This window comes from Ovis canadensis, chromosome 3 (genome assembly GCF_042477335.2).
Source record: "Ovis canadensis isolate MfBH-ARS-UI-01 breed Bighorn chromosome 3, ARS-UI_OviCan_v2, whole genome shotgun sequence".
Lineage (NCBI taxonomy): Eukaryota > Metazoa > Chordata > Mammalia > Artiodactyla > Bovidae > Ovis > Ovis canadensis.
In genome coordinates, this window is record NC_091247.1 from 216458616 (window position 1) to 216481236 (window position 22621).

A 22621-nucleotide genomic window follows, 5' to 3' on the forward strand; every position below is an offset into this window, starting at 1 on the left:
ATCCGTGTCTGCGTGTCACCTCTTGGATGACACAGCCACACCCTTCTCATACCCCAGTCCCTGTTGTCCGGCCCAGGGCTGCACTGTCATGGAGTCTCCGGGTCTGTTTACTGAATGAGCATCTACAGCAGGCAAGACCTACCAAGACACAGCTTCCTGGCCTGGGATGCTGTTTGGGCTTCTGCCAAGCCTGGTTTGGAAGCCAATCAACTCTGCCTTCTTCTCCCAAAGAAAATACGGGCCTGGCTCTGCAGCAGGCCAGGGTCCCCAGGCTCTTCTCAGCTATAATTGGAAAAAGACCTGTTAAAGAGCCCGGCAAGCCCCCTTCCTGCACTCTCCCCAGTGCCCCTTTCCCCCGCTCAGACTTTTCCAAGATCCCGACCAACTCGCAGATGCTATTTTCCTTGCTCCGAAATGCTTTCCCACATATGGTGTTTTCCCAGTCCCCGGAGCAACATTCCTACAAGGTTTCACCATCCCTCAAAATACTCAAAAGAAAGCAATTTCTGATTCCTCCTTTCTAGCTCAGTATACAACACACACAGAGGGTTTGGGGTCTGCAAGAAGCAGCTGAAATGGAAGAGAAGCTGGTGAGGACAGAGGTACAGGGTCTGAGGCTACTGAAAGCCAGGTCTGTCGGGCCACACACGGCAGACGGTGGCCGTCGCTGCTGGGTTCCACGTCACCACTCCACGACTAGCTCCCTGGCCCGGCGCGCCACCTCCTGGTCACAAACCTGGAGACCTTGCCTTCTGCACCTGTGTATGCGTGCTGGGTTGCTTCAGTCATGTCCGACCCTTTGTGCTCTCATAGACCGTAGCTCACCAGACTCCTCTGTCCATGGGACTTTCCAGGCAAGAAGACTGGAGTGGGTTGCTGTGCCTTCCTCCAAGGGGTCTTCCCAACCCAGGGACTGAGCCCGTGTCTCTTACGAGCTCCTGCATTGGCAGGTGGGTTCTTTACCACTAGCGCCACATGTTGCAGCTGTAGTGAGTGACTTTGTAGCCTGGGCATTGGGAGCACCAAACACAAACATGCCGCAGGTGGGCTACTGACACCACATCTGCCATCTTGGTAATAACCCCTCGGAGGCAGGTACTAATGATGGGGAAAAAAAGAGGCATGCAGAGGTTTAATAACTAGCCAACAAGCAGCAGAGCTCAGATGAGATGGCTGTCTGGCTCTGCAGCAGAGGCCCTGTGCTGTCCGTCTGTCTGTCTGTCCTGGCTCTCACATCTTCCAGAGGATGCTCAGGTTCCAAGCCTGGAGTCAGGACAACTCAACCTGGCAAGCTGATCACCTCTCCAAGAAGCTTCCAGGCAGCTCTGTGCAGAGTTTCCAGGGGTTTGAGGCCACCACTCCTGTGTCCTCCTTTCAGACTCCCTAGCAAAGTGTTCCCCAGGGAACGAAACAAAACCCGGTCTCCCCCCGTCTCTCCTGCAGGTGCCTGTCACATGCTTTGCATCGTGGGGCGTAAATGTACCACCTCAGACCCTGGGTTTAGTCCCAGTGCTGGAACTCGGGGTGTGACTTACACAGAAGGCCCAGAGGCTCTGTTCTGGCTTTCCTCGGGCAGGAGGCGTGAGATCAAAGGTGGAAATGCTTTTTAATGTGCCAAGTATTGAATATGCGAATTCAAGAGGTTTCATTACATCCAGGGCAGCCCCATCTGTCTGGGATGAACCAGCACACTGGCCAGCTGCGGCCAGAAGGACCTCATTCCCTGGAGACTTGCTGCAGCGATGACCTGGTCTCTGACGAATGCCAAGGGCTCTAAAGACCACATCCTGCCAGATAATCCTTATATCTTGTTCAGCCAGTGGAAGAGGAGAGAGGTGGGAAGGCGAGTGATTTAAAGCCGCATGACAAAAGGGAAAGGAATGTGGTGGAAATATTAAACTAAGGCCTTTATATAAAAGGACCAGCTAGGCTCATTCCCCTATCTTAATTGCAAAATTAATTCAAATTGGCTTTGTTCTGAACACAGGTCCCAAGGCCTCAAAATGAGTCGGCCGGGACCACATGAAGGTGTTCTGACCCCTGACAAGGCTGGGAGCTGGGAGAGAGGGGTCCCAGCGGAGCCTCTGCTAGGGATCAGTCTGGTTTGGCTTAATCTCTTTATTAATGATCCGGAAGCAAGAGAGAGGAAAAAGTGGCAGATTAATTAAAAAGCACAGATGACGCATAGGGGGAAGGCGCTACAAACACGGGTGAGGACAAACCAATTACTCCCCAGTCCCCCGAGGGGCTGGCGACCTGGAAGGAGCGGGATGAGATTAGCCTGGAAACACTTAGGCTAACTCGCTGGGGGCGAGATGAATCCAAAACCAACAGAGAGGGAAACACTTGTGGAAGGATGGAGGGAAGGAGCGACTTAGGGTGGCTGGAAGGATCGGATGAGAAATAAACTCATGAGCACGGGCTGGGCGGGTGTCCGGGGCCCCATTTTCCCGATGGTTCCATGTGTGTCCCTCAGACCCACCTCGCTCACTCTTAGCACATCTCCGAGGGTGGCCACTCTGACCACTCCTTGTCTTAGGAAGCACGTGTGTGTGTTTTCAGTCATGTCCAGCTCTTTGCGACTTTATGGACTGCAGCCTACTAGGCTCCTCTGTCCATGGGATTCTCCAGGCAAGAATATTGGAGTGGGTTGCTGTGCCCTCCTCCAGGGGATCTTCCTGACCCAGGGATCGAACCACATATCCTGTGTCTCCTGCATTGCAGACAGATTCTTTGCCTGCTGAGCCATTGGGCAAAAATACATAAATCGAGCTCTAGAGAGGGTAAGAAATGGAGCCGAGGTCAGATAACTAGTTCACGACTCTCAGCAAAGACGCTGGCGAGCATGGTCTAAATTCCCCCCAAACCAAAAAGATTCACCTCTCTGCTGTATTTGGTGAGACTACATGTGAGACCCCTGATACCTGGGTAGGTATGCATCACACAGTCTCAATATAGTGCGACGGCAGATGCAGGGAGATGGATTCCTACCCAGTTCTTTAAAAGCAGCTCGTTCTACATACCTGGAGACAGAAATGCCAACCTGCTCCTGTATTATTGACTGAAGAATCTCATGAACAGAGGAGCCTGGTGGGCTACAGTCTGTGGGGTTGCTGAGCGATTTTGAGCATGCACTCTGCATAGCTCCTCTTATTGAAACTTCCTGGACCCAGGTTCTGAAACCCATCGGCACAGACAACCCTTGGCCAGTATCTAAAGGAAGACAAGGTCCTCAGATTGCAGGGGATACTGGCTTCCCGGTGGAAACGAGACATGCGGTCAACAGGGAAGGCATGTTCTAGCATGAGGGAAGATGAAATAGACCTGAGAAGGGTGACACCTCCCTCGGAAAGGAATTGCTGAAACTGGTCCCTCTTGGAGGCCAGAAGGTGAGGACTTGTGCTGGTTTAGTTGCTAAGTCGTGTCTGACTCTTTGCACCCCCATGGACTGTAGCCTGCCAGGCTCCTCTATCCATGGGATTTTAGAGGCAAGAATACTGGAGTGGGTTTCCGTTTCCTTCTCCAGGGGATCTTCCCCACCCAGGGACTGAACCTGGGTCTCCTGCATTGCAGGCAGATTCTTTACCAACTGAGCCACCAGGGAACCCCATACGTGAAAACTGGAGACCCCCGAATGGGATGAGGAACCAACCTCCCCCAAAAGCAAGCTAAACGACCTGAGCTGGAAGTCAGTCGAGAGCTGGGAATTGCTTTGGCACAGCTACTGGAAGAGAAATTTTACATCATTCAAAGCACCCCCTCCTTGGGCCCCAAGGCTGTGAGAGACGGAAGGTATGGCACATGTCAAAACCAAGCACACTGCCGTGCTGAGAGGAAGGTAGCATGGTCCCTCCCCGGGCAGGGAACCCTCTGGCTTGGCCCCATCTTGGCAGAGAGATCTGAAAGGAGCCTGGGGTGCCGACACAAGCCCCAGGAAGCCTACATTCACTTTATCCTTTACGTCCTATCAACTCTCATTTCATGGCCAGAGGGTGAACATGGAAAGATGTGCAGAGGACGTCTGAATCAATCCAGCCACTGGCCATAATGGTGATTATGCAAATTCTGTTTTCTTTGTTCTGGGCACTAATACTCATCTGCCACTGTGCCCAGAAATGTGTGTGCATGGGCTTATGATGTGTGCGCACACACACACACAGCACACACACTGTAGCTTCCCAAAATAGGCTAGGTTACAGTCGAGTTATTTCCAAATTGCTGTATCCTTTCATGCGCTGAGACATCTTGATTTCAGTTTCATTTTCTGCATCTGGGTTAACTCCATTTTTCCAAGTGAGGAAACACACAAGGGGAGGTTGCTTCCGTTACACAGACAGCTGGGGGTACGGCTGGCGTGAAACTCTTAGCATCAGAGAGTAATCACCCCAAGCAAGTAAAACTTCCTGTTCTAGACCTTTGCCTTGCATCTGAGCTGGGTTTCTGTGTCAAGCATACACATAACACACCCAGCTGTAAGTTAACTGTATTGGAAGGCTTCCGACTATCAGTCTTTAATCATTATAATCATGATGATGATCAATTATCTACTTTGTCTAACCAGCCAAGGGTGGGTCTCAAAATGGCAGGATTAAGGAAGTCGGCTTCATCCTGAGAGCTGCGAGAGAAGGGAAATCCCAAGGCAGGATTCCCCTTCGCCCTCAGGATGCCTCTTCCAAACCAAGACCACAGCTGGCTTGGAAGGCCCAGACCTATGACCACACCCACCAGAGCAGCAGCAGCAAGGCTGGGGTCAGCCCAAACCATCATGGTTTGGCCCCATGAGGACTTGGCCGCAGTAAGTGTGGTCAGAGGGTAGACTGTCTCCTCCAGGCTTGGCCATCGGGGTTGTGTCAAATATAACCCCCGGCCCACAGCCAGCCTCTGTTCAGGAGGATGAAAGACTTGCACATGGTCCTCGTCTGTCTTTGGTCTGGATGCCTGTTCTAGGAAACCGCGCTCTCTGGGGACTTGGAGGGCCAAGGCCTCCTTCCACATTGCTGGGCATCCCTTCCATGGCTCACCCGGCCACCATCATTCACCTGAATTCCCTGCCAGGTCCAGAAACCAGGACAGGAGAGGTACCTTCGTGGAGGTTTTGCGAGGCTCTCTGTGCCCACTTGTTAAGGGAGGCTGGGATGAACACACAGAAGAAAATCCATCTTCCACCCAAACCCAGGTGTGCGGCAGGCACTTCAGGCGTGTTATGATCCAGTCCCAAACTGTCGATCGACTCAGGTTCTGGGCAGCTGGGCAGGACCAGAAACCAATCCAGAGCTTGCCCTCTGAAAGCAATTTTGGCAGCAACACTTTGGACCCAAAGCTGTCTTTCATCACAGATACAGTCCTCATAATTGCTCATAAACAGCTAGTATTTACTGAGCCCCACCATATGCTGGGGACTTTGAGAGATACTACATGGATTATCTTAATTCATCTTCACAGATACAATGACCAACCTCACTTGTCATGTCAGGAAACTGAGGTTCAGACAGATTAAGTTGTTGTTTCTGAGATCACATATCAACCGAGAGGCCGAGCCAGGATGCAGAGCCCTGGGTGACCCCCAGGCTGTATTTTTAGCCAGTACTGCAGACCACCTCTAAACTCCTTCCACAGAGGCTAAGGCACCTGTCACTTGCTTGCAGGGAGCAAGGCAGGGAGCCCCATGCTGGTACCCTAATGCTTCTTTCCTTATTCAGAGAAAGAGACCTCCAAGACAGGTCCTCTGAAATGTAAGGGGTCATTACCCCGTCTAAAGCTGGGCATCACCAATTCACAGTGATTGAGAAGCATATCTGTGCAATGGCAGGCTGGTGGGCTTACTTATTTGTGCTTTTAGTTTCCCCAAATATTACACATTCCTTTCCTCCATCCTTACTGGATGGTAAAGAAAAACGAGAACCCAGGGATTAAAAAAAAAAAATGCTGGATTTTGGAAGATAAGACAGATTTCTGATTATTTGGTTTTCATAGATTTTAGCATATTGACAAGGAGAAGTGAAATACTGTGGACTCAGGACTTCCCTGCTGATCCAGTGGTGAAGACGTCACCTTCCAGTGCTGGGGGTGTGGGTTCAGTCCCTGGCTGGGAAGCTAAGATCCCACATGCCTTGAGGCAGGAAAACCAAACCATAAAGCAGAAGCAATATTGTAATCAATTCAATCAAGACTTTAAAAATGGACCACATAAAAAAAAAAAATCTAAAAAAAAAAAGGACCCTTGCTTGGCACTCTTTATGAATGAAAAACAACTCTGCCCCTGACCAGCTTAGTGGCTACTGAGGAGCCCATACTCACTGCTCATCCCGGGGTCTCAATTCCTAGCAAGCTTTTTCCACAGGGCTGGTGCTGGTATTTTGGGCAGGATAGTTAGTTCTTCATTGTTCGGTTCTGTCTCTCACCCATGAAGCTCTGCCCCCCACCTACTAAATGTCAATCATGTCCCCCAGACGTGGTGACAACCCAAAAAAAAAGCTCTCACACTTTCCCAAATACCATCTGGGGAGGCCTTATCCCTCCTGGTTAAGAATCACATAACAGAATGCTGGTGGACTAAAGTGGTCCTCAGCCATTTTTGACCTTTTTAGAATGTGATAAAAAATGAAAGAAACTGTCCCCTAAAAAAAATACATGTGCACAAACAGGAGACAGTTTGCATAAAAAGTTCCAGGCAGTTGACAGGCTCCCCAAAGCTAATCCAGAGACCCACAGATCCTAGGTGAAGAAGTCTTGAACTAAAGAGTTTTTCAAAGCTTCTAATACACTGTGCTTCTTGGTCCTCCTGCCAGCTCTGAGCCGTTTCTTCACCAGTCAAATCATCCCCAGTAGTGGTCTCATTTTCTGGTCCTTCCTGCTTCTCTGTGTCCTTTTAAAGCTACCGAGCCAAGCAGCACTGGCATCCTCATTTACCAGCATCTCACATAATGTGAAGGTTACAGCAGGAAAACAACCTGCCCCATATGCGGCAATAAGTTAGTGAAGGTGTCAGAACCAGAGCCAGCTCTCCAGAGGCCCAGAGCTGTGCTGCCTGTCTGGAACAAACCAGAAAAGTAAATATAAGGATACTGAGAGGGAAAACTGCCAACAAGATGTGAGCACCAGCAGGACTTCCTCAGGGAGGCACAGGGGAATCGGGATCAGTGTAACATATGAAATGCTACACTGTGAGATGGCTGGAGCCTTTGCAGCCTGACTGAGCCCAAGAGGTAGCCCATAACGTAGACCCCTTCCCCTTTTCTTACATAGATCTGCGCAGCGTCAGCACCATTGTCTAGGGACATCCGCATGCCTCAAGAGCTTTGGGATTGCACGCTGCTTCCCTTCCATCTCTGGCCCTGCCAGCATTCTGGATGACTTCACCTCCAGCCTGATGGCTCTTCCGTCCTTTTCTGTCCTTCCGGTTTCCTGACTTCCAAGGCTAGGCTGTAAGTGGCCAAGTGGCTTCTGTCTGTTCTTGAGGCCCCAAGCCAGCATGGGGGTCACTGACCGTCAAGGAGACCCACCCGTGCTAGAGAGCCACCCTCCCCTACCATGGTCTTCCAGCCAGTCTCACCAAGGCACCCAATCATCTTGCAGGTGGACTGGCCTTGGTGGTCCGTGCCAAGCCATCAGTCAACCTGTCAAGGCCACCTGACACAGAAGATTCTCCCAACCCAGCTCTAATCAAATCCCTGACCCATGACATCATAAGAAATGATACATGGTGAGTTGTTTTTTTATGCTGTCAAGCTTAGGGTGGGTTGTTACAACATTGAAAGATGATGGGAAAAGTACAGAGAACAAGAGGCATCACCTTTTAGTGTCACTGATGACACTTCATCATTTGCTCAGAAGCATCTGACAACAGTCCTGGAGGACGGATCTAAATCGGAGCTCTAAGATGATAACCTGAACCACGAAGAAGCAGGGCTGCTGCTGCTGCTGCTGCTGTCGCTCCAGTCGTGTCCGACTCTGTGTGACCCCGTAGACGGCAGCCCACCAGGCTCCCCCGTCCCTGGGATTCTCCAGGCAAGAACACTGGAGTGGGGTGCCACTTCCTTCTCCAATGCATGAAAGTGAAAAGTGAAAGTGAAGTCGCTCAGTCGTGTCAGACTCTTAGCGACCCCATGGACTGCAGCCCACCAGGCTCCTCCATCCATGGGCAATTCCCACCAAACAGGCGAGCGGTCAGGCAGCTGAGGCTCTGACTGCAAAGGGGCCATGCAGAGCCAGAGGGCTCTTCCATAAAGTGAGGGAATCAGGATAAATCTTTGCAGGGCCTGTGCTCTGCCCACCCTTGGGGGCTGAGACAAGGCTCTGTGCTCCCTGCTCTCTGTCTGGTCCCTGTGGACACAGAGGGTGGGAGATGGCTCTGGGGTCCTACTGACCCCCTGCATGTAGGGAGGAAGGCACATGGCCCTAGGGGCTCTCTGGGGTTCCCCGGGAATTAGAAACATGTAAGGACAGGCCGGGGAGCCCAGGAGACAGAAAAGAGAAACTCTGGGTCAAGTTTGCATTTCTCATTATTCCTCCAACCCTTCTCAAATTCCTTTTGTTTAGAAACCTCCTTGAGTTTCGGAAGGCGGCCCTTCCCCCATCCCACCCTGGAAAAGCCTAGGAGCTTTCCCCCAGCCTGTAACCCTTCTGGATAACACGTTCCATATGTCGGTCACTCTCCGCAGGAGACGCACGCTCCCTTTCCCGGTCACCTCCTCTGTGTCTCCCCTCAAGCCTCTCCCTCAATAGCACAAGAAGCAGTGAGGGTTTCCATCGGATTGGAGCCCGTGGAATCAGGGCGTTCCTGCCACTTTGCCTCCCGGTGCCCGCGGAGTGCCTGCCTTGGCCCCAGCCCACCACCACCGACAGCTGCAAGAGACCCCCTTTAAAGCGCCAGGGCCAACTGAGCCGCGCTGACCCAGCTCACCACGTTGCTGGCTGAGCACAAGGCACACAGCCCCTATTGTTCTCCTCTCTCACCCACCCGCCCCTCCTCCTGTGGCTACCCACCGTGGTAAATAAAGGCTGAAGATTTTTCCAACACAACTTCCAATGCTTTGGTGGGGAGACAGAAGCAGACCTTCCATCTCTCCTCCCTTGACCTCTACCCCACGCCCCTGCCCCTCTCCTCTGCATCTTATGTGAACTGAGCTTGACTCTTGAAGAATGCAATGCACAGCTTCACACTAGTTTTGCTGGATTTCCCAAAAGACCCAAGGAGATAGGTTTTTGCTGCTCTGGAGGGGTTGAGTTGGAAGGACTGAAGTTGACCATGAATAGGTTCAGGGACAGAACTATGTGGAGCGCCTCTTCCTCAAAAGCACAATTATACTTAAAGGCTCCAGATCTCCATGGGTGCTCAGGAGAGCAAGCAGAGGCTGCCATGAGGCAGGCAGCGAGGCAACCCCTTAATCCAACCAGCACAGACAGGAGAAGTGGGCAAAGCATCCATCAAGACGCTGAAGGTGTTTCAAAACAGACACCGGTGGCAGGCAGAGAAAGTGGGGACATGGCAGAGCCACCTATTCTCTTAAAGAAGGAAGGATGCTTCATGGAGTACAGACTATATACGCCAAGGACTGCAGTTCAGAACTTACATCCTACCTTTTGTAGCTTTTTGGGTAGAGGTGAAGTTAGGAAAATTATAAAGAGAGGGTATTGCTATTTTAATGGGGTTCCCAGGTGGCACCAGTGGTAAAGAACACTCCTGCCAAGACAGGAGACGTGAGAGAGGCTGATTTGATCTCTGGGTGGGGAAGATCCCCTAGAAGAGGGCATGGCAACCCATTCTCTTGGAGAATCCCATGGACAGAGGAGCCTGGTGAGCTACAGTCCATGTGATTGCAAAGAATCAGACAGAACTGAAATGACAGCACACACTGCTATTTTAAAGCTGAGAAATTTAGGGCATAAGAGGAGGTAAGCAATGGGTTCAAAGCTATCAGAACTGGAACCAGAAACCTGCCCTCTGACTCCTGATCCTACAGTCTCAAAAAGATAACTCTCTCTAGTCTAAAAGTCTTGAAGAATCCAGAAGACAGAGCACATGCCTATGGTTGTCCAGGAAGAAGAAAACCTCCATTTCTTTTTAAAAAATTCACGTGATTTTTGGCTATGCTGGGTCTTTGTCGCTGCACACCAGGCTTTCTCTGGCTGCAGCCAGCAGGGGTTACTTTTGGGTTGCAGTGTGCAGGCTTCTCTGGTTTCGGAGCACTGGCTCTAGAGTGAAGGCTCAGTGGCTGTGGCTCACAGGCTTAGCTGCTCTGCGGCACGTAGAATCTTCCTGGATCAGGGACCGAACTCATGGCCCCTGCATTGGCAGGAGGATTCTTAACCACTGGACCCTCAGTGAAGTCCGAGCTCCTCCATTTCTCGGTGGACTTTAAGAGAATCCCTATAGCTACAAAACGCACACTGTACTCTGCTCTAGGTTTGCCGTCTCTTTGATGCACCCACTTACACAAAGTGGATTATTTCCCAAGTCGGGCCAAGTGCAGGAACATCATTGTGTGGGGGGAGATGGGCTGGGCTGGTCCTTGGCTCAAGTTCTCCACCTACTTTTCTCTAAGCCTCCCTCAGTCTCCCTCTTCCCCCATTCCCAGTTCCATTTCATCTGAGGATTTATTGTACTCTGGAGATCAAACAACTGGCTAAGCAAAAGTGTTTGTTAAAAACAATCTTTCTCAACAATACCTGCATTAAGAAAATGACAACAATCATGAAGGAAAACATGTCTGAAGATGGGCTTGGATGATACACAAGGCTAATGAGACACCCGAATGAATGTAATTGGGGGATCTGACTTCAGAAGCTCCAATTATGCTTGATGGGTTTGGCAAGGAACCCTGCAATTTGGCGCTAATGAACGGATTAACAGAGAGGGGAAGTTGGAACCCAAGAATGTGTAGGAATGTGAGTCCTAACCCTGTGCCGGGCATACAGTAGAAGGGCCACCGAGGACCTGATGAGCTGAAGTGGGAGAAGGTTAGGGCTTTATGACAGGAGTTCATTCCTGGCCAAAGCATCAGCTCTTCTGCCTCTGGACCAATCTGCAAAGCATTACAAGCCTTCTACTTTGGGGAGATCTATTTTGGTTTACTAGAAAGAATGTTCTAGTGAGTTTCCAGGCATGCAGAAGAAATGACCAGCTTAACTGGATTTAATAGAGAGGATTGCAAAACAGTTCTTTCCAGACCTGAGGCTCTGGAAGGCAACACGAAGGCAGAACACTCCACAACTGTTGGGGACACTGCTGGGGCCATGGTGATGTGTGGGAGCAGAGAGTGACCTCCACCCTGAAGTAGGTGAGTCATATGGTGGGGAGAGGGAAATGGCTGCAGACTCTGGTCAAACTGAAGGGTCTGGAAATACACTGGCGCTGATTCAGAACGTGGAACTTTTGATCCTACAACATGATACGTTTGAATTCCCCTTGGTGATGTTAATAACACAGTTGGCTAGTGCCACACTGACAGAATTTATGAAGCAAGGACTCATCCAAGAACAGGAAGGAATGACCTCAGTTTGTACCCTACTTGCGCCTCTGAAAAGGCTGAGTGTAAATCACATTTCTGTGAATTGAATTATATGTTAAAGATACTAGGAGGGTTTGCAACAAAAAAATGATATTGTGAATTCCTATGGAAAGCAGTAAATAACTACTTTCTCATCAAATATGTATACACACACATACACATATATTTTACTACTTTTAGCTTGAAGCAAAGTGCATCTTTAAATGTAGAGCAAGTATGCTGTAAATATGCTACAATTCCACAATGAACACATGTGCTTTGAAATATAATTCTTCACCAAGGGAATAAGACTTATTCTTTGATTAGGTCTTCAATTATCTGGGTGTCCTGTTAACATGCATGATTCCTTATGGCTTATTCTTTAGGAAAATAGAAACTGGGAAGAAAAGAGGCAGGAGAATTTGCTGCTGGAAGTTCCCATATTTTCCACTCCTGTGCTTTAAACAATATCAACCTAAGTGCCCCAAAGAAAAACTATGACAAACCTAGACAGTGTATTAAAAAGCAGAGCCATCACTTTACTGACAAAGGTCCGTCTAGTGAAAGCCATGGTTTTTCCAGTAGTCACGTATGGTTGTGAGAGTTGGACCATAAAGAAGGCTGAGTGCCGAAGAATTGATGCTTTCGAACTGTGGTGCTGGAGAAGACTCTTGAGAGTCCCTTGGATAGCAAGGAGATCAAACCAGTCAATCCTAAAGAAAATCAACCCTGAATATTCACTGGAAGGACTGATGCTGAAGCTGAAGCCCCAATACTTTGGCCACCTGATGTGAAGAGCTGACACATTGGAAAAGACCCTGATGGTGGGAAAGACTGAGGGCAGGAGGAGAAGGGAGAGACAGAGGATGAGATGGTTGGATGGCATCACTGACTTAATGGGGGTGAGTTTGAGCAAACTGTGGGAGATGATGAAGGACCGGGAAGCCTGGCGTGCTTCAGTCTATCAGGTCGCAAAGAGTTAGACACAACTTAGTGACTGCACAATTGCCCAAAATAAATGACACTTCTGTCTTCTCAAAGATCCCAATAATGAAAGGAATGCCAGGAAAAGAAAGCAAGCAGAAATCACACATTATGTACATAGTGAAGGCTCAAGAATAATTATATCAATAAAGATGATAGCTAGTCTCACTGAGGATTGGCTCCTGCCTCAAACTGCGCTGAGACTGAATTCTGTACAATCTGATTTAATTCTGTGATAACCCTGAGGCAGATCCTATAGTCAACAGTGTCTTATCTGGAACCTTGTATATTACTCCATATTACCTAACACTCTCAATGGGTCTGTGACAGCACCCATGATTAAACAAGGTGGTATTTCTGTTGCAAAATTATAAATACTCAAAGGAAATAAAGATGATGTCAATTCAGGTCATATATTGCAGCCAAATGAATCTGCTGAAACCTTAAGAAAGGACTCTGGGTTTTCAGAGCTTGGTGGGTTTGGGAAATGTAAAGAGACTGAGGGCATGCATTATTCTCTCTGTTTGGTAAATAAAGTAACTGTGCTGGGCTCATTTGTGTCTGACTCTTTGTGACCCCATGGACTGTAGCCCACCGGGCTCCTAGTCCATGGAATTTTCCAGGCAAAAATACTGGGGTGGGTTTGTTGCCATGCCCTCCTCCAGGGGATCTTCCTGACCCAGGGATTGAACCTGTACCTCTTGCGTCTCCTTCACTGGTAGGCAGAGTCTCTACCACTGAGCCACCTGGGAAGCCTTAAATAAAGAGACAGGGCCCCAGAGAAAACAACTTGCCTGAGATCACACCGTTGACATACTAGAGCTGGGATTTAAAGCCAGGTGTGTCTGATACCACAACCCACTTCTCAAACACCACACCATTTTCTGGGTGATGTTTCCCATCAAAGAGACCAAGAGAAAGCAGAGACTAAATTAATCCATGATTGCATACACTCTTTCTATGTTTAAAGAATTTTTTCCCTGAATAAATTTCCCTAGAGAGATTCTTTTCCCATGTTATAAAAGTCCTAAGAGCATATTGGAGAACATTCTAAAAATACAAAAATACACACAGAAGCCTATCACTTCCCACAAGTATCATGATAGAATATTCAAACCACTCTCTCCTAAACACATGCAAAATTTTTCTACGCATCACAAAGTTGAGACTATTGAATGTACATTGTTCTTCAGCTTTCTTACTTAATCTTATAATCTAAGCATTCTATCATCATATTAAAATTCTACCTAAACAAATATTCTACCTAAACAATATTATGGCTGCATACTATTCCACTCCAGGAATGTGACACAATTCACTGGATTATATCCTCTTTGTAGGAAGTTTATAATCTCCAAGTCTCCATTCTCATAAATCCACGGAGAAGGAAATGGCAACCCACTCCAGTATTCTTGCCTGGGAAATTCCATGGACAGTGGAGTCTGCTGGGCTACAGTCTATGGGGTCACAAAGAGTTGGCCATGACTGAATCAACTAAGGGTGCATGCATTCTCATGAATGGGACTTCCCAGGTGGCATTAGTGGTGAAGAAACTGCCTGCCACGCAGGCTAGACATAAGAGACTTGGGTTCGATCTCTGTGTTGGAAAGATTCCCCTGGAGGAGGGCATGGCAACCCACCCCAGTATTCTTGCCTGGAGAATCCCATGGACAGAGGAGCCTGGAGGGCTACAGTCTGTGGGGTCACCAAGACATGACTGAAGCAACTTAGCGCACACACATGCCTTCTCATAAATAATGCTTCAATACACGTCTGCCTGCATAGAGCTGACCGTGGGTCTGAGTTTTCCCATGTTCGTCTGCTTCAGTCCCTCTCCTCCTCTCTCTCTGGTCACATCTGCCCTGCACACCCTCAACCTCAGGTCAATCAAGCATCTATTTCTCCTGCTGTCATTTAGGCTGGGGAGGGGGAGAGGAGAAGGGCCGCTCGGGCACTCTGGTGCTGAGCAAATTCATGTTCTCAGGTTTAGCTTAGCCCTTGCTTTAGATCAGGTTTGTTGCTATTCTTCCTGCATTAGGTCCTTCTTCTGTTCCTCACAACAGCTCTTTCAAAACTGCCTTTATCCAGATAGACCCGAATTTGAAAGGATGCATGCGCCCCGATGCTCATTGCAGCGCTATTGACATTAGTCAGGACATGGAAGCAAGCTAAGTGTCCATCGGCAGAGGGATGGACCAAGAAGACGCGGTGCACGCACACAGAGGAGGGTTACTCAGCCAGGAAAAGGGACACACCTGAGTCAGCGCTAATGAGGCAGATGAACCTCCAGCCTATTACAGAGGGAAGAAAGTCAGAAAGAGAAGGACAAATACTGTACAATATCATTCACACGTGGAATCTGGAAGAATGTACAGATGAGCTTATCTGCAGTGCAGAAATAGAGACACAGATGTAGAGAACAAACATCTGTATACCAAGGGGGGAAGGTGGGATAGGGTGAATCGGGAGATCTGGGTCGACATAGACACATTGTTGATACTGCGTATAAAAGTGATAACTAATGAGAACCTACTGTGTAGCTTAGGGAACCCTACTCGGGGCCCTGCAGCAACCTAAATGGAAAGGAAATCCAAAAAAGAGGGGATATATGTGTATATACAACTGATTCACTTTGCTGCACAGCAGACGCTGATACAACATTGCAAAGCAACTGTACCTCCAAAAAAAATTAATTAAGAAAAGCAAATTTATATTTTGGAGGCTTGAGCACAGAAAAGCTTGTCTCCTACTTCAGAGAAATATAAAAAAGGGTCCCCCAGATAGGAACCCCTCACTTTGCACCCCCCAGGTCTCCCTGTATTCTTGCCCAGAGAATTCCATGGACTGCAGAGTCCATGGGGTCACAAAGAGTCAAGCATGACTGAGCGACTTTGACTTTGACTTTTCATCTCCCTGAATGCACACAGCATTCAGTGACCAGACGCTTTAATCAACCAACCAGTCAACTCTCTCAAGTGAAAAGGGACACTATTCATCATTTGCTTGGGGTAATCACGGCACTGCAGGCCTTCCCTGGGTCAACCAGGACCCATGCTCACCCTGAGTCCAGCTACAATTTCCTCTGAGTGTCTGAGTGGTCCTTGTTACATTTCCTCTCTAACGGCATCTTCAGTGACATCATTGGTCCCACTCTCTCCGTTTCCCTCAGAATCCTCCTTGCATCAGGGCCTCCTTCCCAGCCTTATCATCAGCCAGCCTCTGCAGATTTCCTCTCCTCGGAAGACACAGGCCGAGCACAGAGACACTGTCTGTTCAGTTTCACATCACTTGCAACAAAGCAAATATGACAGTGAAGAAAGTCACACAAATTTTTTGCCCCCAGTACGTACAAAAGTGCCTATAAAAGTCCACGAAGCAGGCAGTAGTGCTGTGTCTGAAAAACAAAACAAAACAAACCACATTCTAGACACAATGTTACTGCCTACTTCATCTAGAAAACCTAGATGAGGCCGACTTATATACAATCTAAAAAACGGTACAGATGAACCTATTTGCAGGGCAGGAACAGAGACGCAGACGTAGAGAAGAGACTTGCGGACACAGAGGTGAAAGGGGAGAGAGGGATGAACTGAGAGAGCAGCACTGACGTATGTACACCACCACGTATTAATTAGAAAGCTAGTGGGAAGCCGCTGCATAGCACAGGGCACTCAGCTTGGTGCTCTGTAATGACCGAGGAGGATGGGATGGGGGGATGGGCAGGGAAGCTCAAGAGGGAGGGGGATATACGTATCCATGTAGCTGAGTCACTTTGTTGTACAACACTGTAAAGCAACTAACTATACCCCAATTAATAAGAAATCCAAACAGCAAAAAATGTACATGCTTTAATTGGAAAATACCTTATTGCTAAAAAATGCTATCACCCGAGCCTTCAGTCACATCAAAGGTCACTGATCACAGATCACCATCACAAATATAGTAAGAAGACAGAATGACCCAAACGTGACACAGCAGCATGAAGTGAGCAAATGCAATTGGAAAAAATGGCACCGAAGGACTTGCTCGAAGTAGGGTTGCCACAAAGCTTCAATTTGTTAAAAAAAAAAAAAAAAAAAAAGGTCTGGGAAGGGTGAGAAGGTACAGCACCATAAAACGAGGTGTGCCCATAATGCTCATGTGTTGCCAACTTAAACAAGGAAACGAACACAGTTCTCCCCCAAGCTGGCCCCAGCCCAGATGCATTTAGAAACACCTGCGCCAGTTACCTCCGCCCCCTCCACCTTCCATGCCCTTGGGCAGGGTCCCCTCCATCCGTCCTCACCTCCAGCGCCCTCCCCGAACAGCCCTGGGTACCTCGCTTGAAAATCAGGCAGGAGTCTTGCAGCTCCTCCTTCTGTAGCCCCCCGACCCGCCTCCTCCAGCCTCTGTGAATCTCCAATGGTTTCCAATCGTTACCAGTGTTCGCCTTTGCATTCTTTCAGTGTTATTTCCTCAGATCCTGTCTCTGGCTCACCTATGTACCTTGGGCTGTGCCGCTGTTCGTGTGTGTGTGTGGGGGGGGGTCACATGTACACTCACAGCCCCAGCACAGATCTCCCTCCTAAACGCCAAACCCAGAGATCCAACCTCCTCTTGGACATCCCTACTTGACTGCTTCAGGGGCATCTGAAGGGCAATGTATCCCAAGCTGAAGTCACCATCGCCCCACCCCCACCACTCCTCTTCCTCTTCCAGCGCCTCTGCGTGCTCTAGGGTAAGTAAGGGTATCAGCATTCACCAGAGATGATGCTTGAGTCCCTTGTCTTCCCTACAGCACCCCCCATAGCACATGCATGCGTGCTAAGTCCTTTCAGTTGTGTCTGACTCTTTGTGACCTCATGGACTGTAGCCTGCCAGGCTCTTCTGTCCATGGGATTCTCCAGGCAAGAATCTTAGAGTGGGTTGCCATGCCCTCCTCCAGGGGAGCTTCCTGACTCATAACACACTAATCTTCCGTTTCAGTTGATTCTGCTTCACGACAATCCACACCTCTCTCCCCTACAGTCTACACTCTGTCTCCTGCTGGAGTTACTCCCGTGGGCTCTTATTTGGTTTCTGAGACTCTGCTTCCACCCTTTCCCAGACTCCTCATTTCCTTTCCACACTGAAACTGAAGAATCTTTCTAAAGTGGAGCCTTACTGGGTCACTCCTGAGATGGAGAAATGTCTGTTCTGTTCTATTAATAAAGCCTTCACGGTGAAGCCCAACCTTCTCCACCTGGCATGAGGCCCTTCCTGGTCCAGGCTTGGGTACCACTCTCAACAGGAGGGGCTGAGATTCTACAAACCCACCAAGTGCTCTCACCTCTTCAAAGGTCCCCGATGACTCCCTGGCGCAGTATCCTGCCCCTGCCCTTTAACTAGCTGGTCCTCTGACCTTGATCATACACCATCTCCTTAAACTGCCTTTCAGCACATTCTCTTTTTTAAAAAAAAATAAATTTATTGATTTATTACTTTTGAATGTGCTGGGTCTTCATTGCTATGCATGGGCTTTCTTTAGGTGTGGTGTGCAGGCTTCTCATTGTAGTGGCTTCTATTCCTACAGAGCATGGCCTCTAGGCTTGCGGGCTCAGTAGTCGTGGTATACAATCTTAGTTGCCTTGTAGCATGTGGAATCTTCCTGGGCCAGGCATGGAACCCTCCTGCCAGGCCAGGGGCCCTGAGTGGCTCTAGATGACCACTGGCTTGCATGTGCCAGAGGGCAAGGCCCATCTCCCTCAGCCCTGCAGCCTCAGTGCCTAACATAGAGTCTGGAACAACATGGGCTGCAGGGTGCCATGTGTGGATCAGAAAGAACTTAACTCCCAGGAGATGGACAAGCATCTGGGAAGAGCTGAGCAGGTAAACGGTAAAGAGGAAGAAGTCTTAACTCGGTGATAGATAGAAGGTTTGGGGTCACGTCTTCAGCAAGAGCTCTGAGGGGGAGGCGAGGCTATATTTGAATCAAATGGGCCAGGATCTCTGCTGGATCCTCCCAGGAATACACACAGCTGACAGGTGGACCTCAGACACAGCGCTCTCCCCCCACCAAAGACAAATAATGCTGGAGAATTATTTTTCACCCTTAAAAAGTTCACTGTGTAACAGATCTGGGGGTAAATTAACACAGGTGTCAGCACGGAAATCTGAGGTCACTGATCCCTGATCTTCTAGAATAGAAAGCAAAAACCTACTTCTTTTTTTTTCAATCACTCCCACTTTTTATTTTTTCATTTTTTAATTGGAGGAAAATTGCTTTACAATGTCGTGTTGGCTTCTGCTGTACAACAGTGCAAATCAGCCATAATTAAGCATCTGGTACCTCCCGCTCGAGCCCCCCTCCCCTTCCACCATCCCACCCCTGCCAGTCAGCACAGAGCACCAGGCTGGGCTCCCTGTGTTATGCAGCAGCTTCCCACTAGCTGTCTGTTTCACTCATGGTAGTGCATGTATATCAACACCATTTTCTCGGTGTGTCCTGCCCTCTCCTTCCCCCACTGTGTCCACAAGCCTGTTCTCTGTATCTGCGTCTCCATTCCTCCCCTGAAATAGCTTCATCAGTACCCTTGTTCTAGATTCTCTATATATATGCATTAATATATGATACTTGTTTTTCTCTTTCTGACTTACTTTACTCCATATAACAAAAAGCCTACCTCTGAGCCCAGCTCCTGGTCTCTGATCCCGCCACTTCCCACTGCCGTGGCTTTCCCCCTCAGCATCTCAGGAACTGGGGACCAGCAGGGAAAAGACAGGTGCAGATGAGGAAACAGACCAGCAATGAGGGTGAAGCCTTGAAAACCTGCCCAGTTGCTGGGCATCGTGGAAGATCAGCATCTCCCCTCCCCCACCCCAGGCAGGTTCAAAGGATAGGGGCAGATAACAGACCAGAAAGGACAGAAAATAAGTAACCACTGAAGCGGAAAAGTGAGGGTGGTGGCGATTCTGGCTCCCAGTGTCACCAATTCCTGACATATACACCGTTCGGTATGTTTTTGAATGGATCGTTATGGTAGCTCCATGAGATATAAGGACCAATATTTATCTTATGTTTAAGAAAACTGAATCCTGGGAAGATGAAATGATTTGTCCAGTGGCAAAAAGCCACTCAGTGACAGAACTAGACCTCCATCTCCACCCACCGACGCTTAATCTTTTTCCTAAATATTCCATTGGCCAAAAAGTTCCTTTGGATTTTTCTGTAAGATGCTATGGAAAACACCTGAATGAACTTTTTGGCCAACTCAATGCTCACGCCTGGGCTTCCCTGGGTGGCTCAGTGGTAAAGAACCCACCTGCCAACGCGGGAGACGTGGGTTCGATCCCTGGGTCAGGAAGATCTATCTCCTAGAGAAGGAAATCGCAACTCACGCCAGTATTCTTGCCTGGAAAACCCCACGGACAGAGCCTGGAGGGCTATATAGTCCATGGGGTTGCAAAGAGTCAGACACGACTGAGCGACTGAATGGCTACGGCAATACTTACACACACTCCACGCCTGATCCCACCTTCCCCACCACACCAACCCGAGCCCGCTTTTCATCCACGTGGTCCTGGGGTTCTAACCTATTGCATGATATTAAAAACTAATCTCAAGTTATTCCCTCTTTAGTGCCTGATTCCATAGAGATGGCATCCTGACTCTTAGATAAATCACATCCTTCCTGTCAGGTGATGCTTTCTGGACCAGATCTCAGAAATCACAGTTATCAAAATGAAACGAGGTGAACACTGATAATACGCAGACAGAGGTCCAGGCCCCCAACTCGGTTTTCTGACTTAGAGACAATGCATTCCTGCACCAGATTTGTGGGATCCATGCACCACATTGGGGAATGTGGTTCCTCATCTCTCTTGAGCTTCCTAAAATTAACCAAGACACAACCACAGGATGCTAACACCCTCTTTTTCCTTCCCCTAGAAAGCAGAGACTTTCCCACCAAGAGGTCCAATTTTTAATCCTATAGAGCAGCAGTCCCCAAGGTTTTTGGCACCAGGCACTGGTTTCATGGAAGACAATGTTTCCACAGACCAGGAAGAGAAGGGATGGTTTCAGAATGATTCCAGCACATTACCTTTATTGTGCACTTTATTTCTATTATTATTTCATCAGCTCCACCTCAGATCGGTGGCATCCCTGATGGCTCAGATGGTAAAGAATCTGCCTGCAGTGCAGGAGACCTGAGATGGATCTCTGGGTTGGGGAGGTCCACTGGAGAAGGGAATGGCAACCCACTCCAGTATTCTTGCCTGGAGAATTCCATGGACAGAGGAGCCTGGCGGGCTACAGTCCATGGGGTCGCAAAGAGTCGGACATGACGTAAGCGACTAAGCATGCCTGCATCCACCTCAGATCATCAGGCATCAGATTCCAGAGGTCGAGGACCCCTGCTCTAGAGGAATAAAGCCAAGTCTCATGCAAAGCTCTCCCCTTCTCTCCAACGCCTCTTCATGCAGACTTCCTGCTCTTTTTCACTGGCCCCCACCAGACCCCCTTCCATGTCCCCAAGAAGAGCTCCTGAGCAGTTCAGCCACAGAAGCAGATCATGTAATAAGCAGCTGACACCAAAGCTGACCTTTCTGAAAGGCGTCCGGGAAGGGCGACATCTCTCATTAGCTGTCTGTACCCCATACACCATATCCATCCCCTGCTGCCTACCCCAAATCTTCATACTACAACTTTCAATCCTTTTTCTTTGGAGTATACTTTTCCATTTATTTGGGTCTCTCTCTCTTTTTTTTTTTTTTTTGGCTGTGCTGGGTCTTTGTTGGAGTATGCGGGCTTTTTCTAATTGAGGTGAGCGGGTATAGTTGATCCCCGGCATGTGGGATCTTAGTTCCCTGATCAGGGATCAAACTCTTGTCCCCCACATTGAGAGGCAGATTCCTAACCACTGGACCACCAAGGAAGTCCTTGGGCCTGTTCTTGGTGGGTACAGAGCGCCCACAAGATCACGCCTCTGTGTTTCAGGATGACTGACTAATTTCCATACACTATTGCACAAGTTTCCCAAACTCACATAGTGTGATGGATGAGGAGGCCCAAAGAGAAAGGCGACTCATTCAAGTTCACTCCCTGGTGGATGAATCCAGGTGTCCCGAACCCTTGCGAATGGCTGTTTGCAGAGGCCGTCTGCTCCACATTAATAGCCCGTGAAACAGTCTATAAAAACCAGAGGGAGTTTTAGTGCTTTCAAGTCTGTGAGTCTTCACACAGACTACATTGGTGGACGGATAAACTAAATATTCACTGCATAGTCACGGGGAGGAGAGGAGTCCATGATGGAGGAAATGAACCACAGTCTGCGTTGCCAGAAGGAAGGGTGGGGACGGGAAACAGCTCCAAGCAGGTGTTGACAACATGCCCAGCTTCTGTGAACACCAGCGTTGGGAGACAGGCACTGTGCATTTCAAAATAATAGCCTTTATCAGAAGTCATCTGGGCGACACGCTCATCCCACAGCCAGACCTGCTGGGGAAGAAGCCTCCGGGCTGGGTGGCATGCCCACAGGGTGCTCGGGGCTTTGCATGGGAAGGGAAGACAAGGCTTCTGATCTCACAGCCCTGCTGGACCAGTCGGGGTGAGCAGAGGCAGGGGAAGGAAGGATGGTGTTGAAACGGCATCTCTGGTTCTGGGTCCCCCTTCTCCAGCCCTCATATCGGGGACCCTGGGGAAGGCAAGGCATGCTCTCAAGGGAGGGAAGGAAAGAGGAGGGCATAGCCCCTGCCCTGCAGTCAAGGGAGTCTGGGTGGACGATGTAGGTTTACCACCACCTGCCCAAGTGGTCACACGGGCACCAAGAAGAATGCCCGGGAAACACGGATGTCCTCACTTCCACCTCGGCATCCAGACTCTGGCAGAGGCTTTAGGAATTAAACTTCAGGCTGAGAGTGTGTTTCCCTGCAGCTAGACTAGAAAGCACTAGACTTAGAAGCGGGGCATGCTGTCACACGTGCTTGGAGCCTGTGGCCCTTCATCCAGCGCCCCGCTCTCAGCAGAAACAAGAAAGAGGTCCTGTCCCTGAGGAGTAATTATGCATGGATGTGAGAGCTGGACTATAAAGAAAGCTGAGCACCAAAGAAGTGATGCTTTTGACCTGTGGTGTTGGAGAAGACTCTTGAGAGTCCCTTGGACTGCAAGGAGATCCAACAAGTTCATCCTA

At 49.0% G+C, this 22621-nt stretch overlaps 1 protein-coding gene across 3 annotated transcripts in view; it reads right to left on the bottom strand.

Moving 5' to 3' along the window:
- NTF3 (neurotrophin 3) overlaps positions 1-22621 on the bottom strand; it is a 76158-nt gene that overhangs the window by 7076 nt on the left and 46461 nt on the right. The window contains exon 1 of one of the 3 annotated variants that reach the window (XM_069581457.1): positions 143-204. The exons of the other annotated variants lie outside the window; for them this stretch is intronic. The gene's annotated coding sequence lies outside the window, so the exon portion shown is untranslated. Of the gene's footprint in view, positions 1-142; positions 205-22621 lie in introns of those variants that run through there. 3 annotated transcript variants of the gene reach the window in all.